Source organism: Toxotes jaculatrix, chromosome 9, assembly GCF_017976425.1.
Source record: "Toxotes jaculatrix isolate fToxJac2 chromosome 9, fToxJac2.pri, whole genome shotgun sequence".
Classification (NCBI taxonomy): Eukaryota; Metazoa; Chordata; class Actinopteri; family Toxotidae; genus Toxotes; species Toxotes jaculatrix.
In genome coordinates, this window is record NC_054402.1 from 28059198 (window position 1) to 28065765 (window position 6568).

Consider the following 6568-nt stretch of genomic DNA (forward strand, 5'->3'; position numbering starts at 1 on the left):
TGACAAGGACAAGCTTTTTATGACTTTGTCGCAGGTAAAAATGTATGCTGTTTTTCATTTAACCCAGAAACTGGTACAGTGACAAAGGTCCGACGACAGGGGGAGTTTTAGGAACACCACAACGTCTCAGAAAAGAAACCAGAGAGTCAAATATGTGAAACATGCATGAAAACACAATAATGTATTAGAGGGTTCAAGATCACAAGAGTCTTACGTTAGAGGCATGTTTATCAACACCTGCTGATCAGAAGTGATGAAGACTTATAAGTCTCAGGTTTATAAATTCAATTCACTCCCAACTGGTTCCATTTCTTCCTGACTGAGGGCTTTGTGTGAGAGTCCAATAAGCCATCTCTGATCTACATCTGCTATTAAGAAACCACATAAAAGGCAGCAGGGAAAGTCCAAATGCATCACTTCCACATTCTGTGCACATGGCAAAGTCATTGCTTTGCTGAGGCACAACTAAAACATGGGCTCTGAGTTCTGGCGCATTGATGATTGGGGTGTAGAAAGAAGACGACAAGGGATTTTGCAGGTTCCATCATGGGAGGTCTGAGCAACAACTTCCACTGTTCTGGGCTCATGTTCGTGGCAATCGGCAGAATAACCAGGTCCCATGTCTGCCCTGTCACATGTTCAGGGATCAGAGGAACTGGAGGAGCTGGAGTGTGTGTGTGTGTGTGTGTGTGTGTGTGTGTGTGTGTGTGTGTGTGTGTGTGTGTGTGTGTGTGTGTGTGTGTGTGTGTGTGTGAGTGTGAGTGTGAGTGTAAGTAAGACTATGGGTTTGACCAGATCTTGAACCGAGCAGCACATGACGCCTACGTACGGCCAGCCAAGCAGCTTCTAAAGTCCAACTGGAATCAGCAATTGACCCTGACACTAATATCATCAAGCTGCGCTCCAAATTAAATGGTCACAGTGAAAACATGGTGCCCACTTCAAAGAGTCCAGGGACTTACTCCTGAAAAACAAAGGGCATGACACTGTTTAAATACAAGCACTAACACAGACACACGGGAGGAGATAAACAGGAGCAGTTTTGTAGAAGCTGTTACCCTGATACTCTGCTTTTAGATAAGTTCAGTACACCTTCATGCTGCAAGGAAAATAGGTTACAGTGCTTTAGACTGAATTATTTTTCAAATGAATTTTTAGCTATAAAATCCACCATCAAAAAAAAGAAAACATTAAGACTTTATACAAGCAGGGTGCTGCAAATGATACTCAGCCTCATGGTGTGATACTCATTCCATCACCGTACTATATCAGTGTCAACACTCACACAGTGAGCAAGCATGAGGGTGCTAACACCATTCTAACTACACACTGTGCACATCTGAACAGGCATTCAGTGTGTTACAGCTACAACGCCATGCCAGTTTACAAAGGTCATAAATTTTAAAAACTAGTCACAGCATGTGGTCCCAGCAATCCGGGAGCTGCAGCCCGAAGCATGTTAGGAACTCTCTGTTCAGTTGAGTACTGTATTTGTATTTTATGCCTTTTTTTTTCGTCATTATATGTAAGAAATATAGAGAACACATGGATTCAGCTATGGGTTTAAAAAAAAAAAGCAACATCATGTGGGATATCTGTGTGTGTCTATTCAATTCACCACTTTCCTACAGTGCACATTTCTATATGTACACGCACACATAGTATATTGTATATTTTGTATATTAAAAAGCATAGAGGTTATCACTGTGAGCAGGGCCATAACCAAGTCTTTCGAAATACTGAAGTCAAGAATCAAAAAGGAGGTAAATTTTTATCTCCTTAGACAAAAGTCTTTTGGTGGTATTGGTGGTTGATCGTGTTTTAAAAAATTCTTCACACTACCACAATATTCCATTGTACTATAATCTGTAACAGCTCAAAACAGTCACATTTAAAGTCAGAGACTCTAAACATTATAAGAACGAGCCTTAAAAATCAATATTTCCTTAGGCTGCTAATCTCTAAACTCCCAGAAAGAACACTGAAGACAATTCATCTTCAGTGTCCTCCATGTTATTTACTTGAGAGAATGTGTTGTGTTGGCGTCCCTCTGTGGATATACTGTGATTTATTTGTCACTGAGTGACATTTTTAGAGCAGAAGTCATTTTTGCACACAGACAGACACACACACACACACACACATACAAAAAAAAAAAACATTCTGCACTGCATGGTCAATAATTCACCAAATATTTTTCACCACGTCTTACAAGTCGGACGGATGGTTTCGGACTTTCAGGACGAACATTAGATTCGGATGAACTATCCACTACAACAGCTATTATTTCATGAAAACCAGTTATCCAACCAATTAATGTAATGTGTAGGGCCGTTGATGGAAAGAGGGAGGACATTGACTAAGTATGAGTTAGTTCTCCCTCATGTGTGCTGGAGCTTGGTGGCTCCAGCACACATTGTTTGCTCTGAGCTTTAGTTAACTGCTCTGAGGTGGATATTCACACTCATTCATGCTGTGTATGTAAGCAGAGCTGATTTGGGCCAACAATGAGGATAAATGGCTTGAACTTCTCTTTAAGATAGATGAGTTTTGCTTTTGTTATGATCTTGGACATTGTAAGGGATTAAATAAAGGGAAAACATATCTGTATGTGTCAGTAAACCATGAAAACATCTGATAAATATTCATTCATTCATTAATCACCTATAATATGATTGTTTCTACCAAGCAGAGTAAGATTTTCACATATCTGCCACTTGAGGCATGGATGTTTATAGTTAGAGAATTCCCCACACTGCAGGAGGAAACACCCAGCCAACTTCCAAATGTGTCAAACCACTGTTTGGGACTAAATTTAAAGACCTTTGCGGAAACTCAAACCACTGCTCTTCCATTAATTGCCCACAGAAGATTAAGGGCTCGATCTAATTTGACTGCACAGCTTAATCCCTCCACATAATGAAGACGTACTCTGTGACATATTCAAAACAACACTACAACACATGACATGAAGCTCAAATTCATACAAAAAAAAAAAAATAGCAACCATATGTTCAAGGCGCTAATCGTTTACTTGAAGTTGAGGCCTTTTCTAGTTGAACTGAATCCCCCTTCAGCTTGAGAAATTTCTAGACCAGAACCTTTTTCTTTCCTTCTTTCTTTCAGCAAGTTGAATTCAAACATTCAAGCATAAATATTGCATTTTCTATGAGAGAAAAGTCTTCAAGACATCCAGGACTACTGAGATGGAGCCCAGGAATATAGTCCTACGAATGATGTGGATGAAATCATCAGCCACTGAGGTTGTATATGACATGTCAACCGATCTGTGCCCAACACAACTGAGCAAACTCCCTCAGTTAGTGTGACACACTTATAATACACTTATAATACTAGGAATTAGCTACCTCCAAACTGTAACAATAATGATGCTGTTTCTTCATATCATGTATGTGGTCATTATATCATGTATGTATGTTCATGGAAACAACAAAGTCCAGCTGGATACTGATAATTCAACCAACTCATGGAACTAACATTAGTTTCATTAGCTAGCTATCTCCAGCTGATAAAATGTTCTAGCACAAGTTATCATTTAAGCCAGGAAAACTGATGGTTGCCAGATTGAAAACGAGAAGCCTGCTTTTGTCTTTTACTGTGTGAAATCACTGGATGTTAGATGCTAAATCTGCCACGTTGTCATGTACGTGTGTCACACAGCAACATTCATAGCAGCTAATAAAGGGGTCAGACTTTGTGAACTATCACTTTTATGTGTATTTTTTGCTGTCAAACAGCCAGTGAACACAAAAGTGACATATTATCACCTTATAAAGTTGTGATGGTCAGTGTGTTAGACACCTAATTGATGTAAGTCCAATGTCTTGCTGAAAACAGCTGTAAAGAACACTAATGAGAGCTGTAAGAGAGAACAAAGACAGAAAGGTTGCCGTAATATCAAAATAACGAGCTAAAAGATGCTAAAATGACCAAACGAACTGAGGGGAACTACAGAGCTGGGTCACAAACTGTCTTTGGCTTCTTCATTACGAGGACATGCATTCACATTACACATGGCCATTTGAGCCATTGTTCATCTAAAAATATCGATTAGTGTAGTTATAAAGGTTTTATACACACAAAAACTCCCAAGAAAGTAGTTTTGAAGGTGCTCCAAATTTAGGTACTCCTCCATCTTTAAATCAAACTGAAGAGTGAGATGGTCCATCAGATATTTAATCCTGAATACTCAATCAAACCTTCGGAGCCACTCCATCATGACATGTGCTAAAGTATGCTTGTGAAATGCACTGGAGGTCAGCCATGAACAATAATACAGTGGAGGCCTGAGGAGGGGAGCTGAGACAGAAATCTCCACCTTGTCTGTGACGTACTGCGGCCACTTAGGCCTCAACATTGGCCAGGAGGAGTGAAAATGACCAATCAGTGATTAGAAATGTAGCCATGTTATGAGTGAGGAAGGGGGAGGGGGCTGACACAGTATCCAGCTAATAAGAAAGGAGCCTCAGCCTCCGCCATTTTGCCTAACAACAACACAGTGTGCACAGTAACTGAACGATGAAATAAAGCAATTCGGCACATAGTTTCATAAACTGGGCTTTTTAACATGCAATATGGCATTAAATTCAACGCAGAAAGTGTAGAAGCGTTTATGCCATCAGTGGGGTCCAGATTCAATATTAATATCAACCATCTGATTTAAATACTTTCTTCACCTTCTACTATTGTGCATTATAATTACTTTTACATATTTACGTTTCAGTAAATTACATTTGTATTTTCTACAACCGGTCACATAAAAATGGCATTTAAAATGATAAAATGATGTAGTGAAAACCATGTATCTCCAAACCAAAACATTGCATTGCTTTGAGCCAACACATTTGTCAGATATTTCAATGTTTTGTTTTTACACTTTATTTATCTCATGAAGTAAGATAAAGTTTATGGAGGAGCAGAAGAAAGGAAGATAAAGGAGCTTATTTTATTTGAAGAATTCAAAATCACTACATTTGGAGTTTTTTTACTGGACAGCAAAGTTGTGCACTTTTTGGTTTAAAGAACCTTTTTCTATGAAAAGAGCAGCCTGTTAACTGGAAACTACAGCAATGTTCCCAAATATAGTACTTACAACACTATGTGGAATTCAAGCAAGATAATTTATAATTTACAAGCACACACACATAAACACAGTCTATAATGCTGAATATAAAATTCTATGTGGTTGGGGAGTCAGTGAGGGAATCTGATCATTTTTCTGTAATCCCATAAGCACATTAAGAACTATCACACTGATGGAAGGTTGTGTAAAAATATAATTAGAGCACAAAGTAATTATATGAGAACTAGAGTTGAGTCCTGTGAATACGGGTGTTTGTCTCCCTCCCAGTGATCACCAAATGGAAGTCATATTTCCCTGTCTAACACTGGTGTCAGACTGCCTGCGGCTAAAAACCTCCTCCTGCTCCGACCACGTGACGGTGGGAGTGTGTGGAGGTTCAATTCCCTTCCAGAACCTCTGCTCAATTCTGCTGCTATAAAAAAAAAAAAAAAAAAAAAAAATCTAACTTTCTGATTGCAGCAGATACTTGCAGAGGTGCTTGCATGGGTCTGACACAGTGAAGGACTGACATTCCCCCAGTGGAGAGGAGACTGAAGGAGCACAGAGGTCAGGCCAAGCTGAGAGCAAAGCAGGAGGTAAGAACAGACAGCGACACTGATTCTAAGCAACTCACTATTGTTTAAGAAGTGTTTTTTTTTTTTTTTTCAGTGATTAAAAATGCTTGATTTTTCTGTGGAGTCTCGTGGATTGCTGCTGAGCAAAATCTCTCAAAACAAAAGAATAAAAAGCGTTTCATTTGAGCATGAAATAGCCTTTTTCTGATACAAAGGTTGTTTGGTTAGTGTGGGCAGTGTGGTTAGTGTAAATTCCACCCGCTTTGGCACACATCATGTGGAACATACTGTAAAATGCATGTAAGTATACTTGTGCAATATACTCATAAAATAATGCAACCTTCTCTAGTATTACCTGGGCAATATAAACTCCCTAATTCTCCCTTATGTACAAATGCTGAGGCTGTTCGACTTTGCAGGCTCTGAATGAGGTCAGGCTGTAGTATAATTGTGTTTTGGCTAATTGGACTGATCTTCTAATTGGCTCTGACGGAATAAGGGCGTTTACTAAGATAAACGCAGCCACATCATAATGAAGTCTTTTAGCAGAGAGTGTGTGGTGTTGATAGGCATCAGTGAACTCAGCTAAACACTCCTCGGGGCGTTATTGTACGGCTAATAGTTCAATTAACAAGCAAATTAAATGTGTAAATATTTAATCCTGAAACCAAAACTTATCGACTCTGATGGGAGTAAATTAAGTAGAGGATGTGATGTTTTTGGAGTGTAAGTGAGAATGGGTGTGTGTGGTTGATTGAGGTTGGAGAATGAAGCAGCAGCAGCTCAATCTCCACTTCTCAGCAGTCGGGAGAAAGTCGCAGTTGAGTGTCTGTCAGCAGCGCTATCAGGCTGCTTGGAAAGTCAGCGGAGCAGAGCTGCAAACATGCACACACACACATGTACACACACA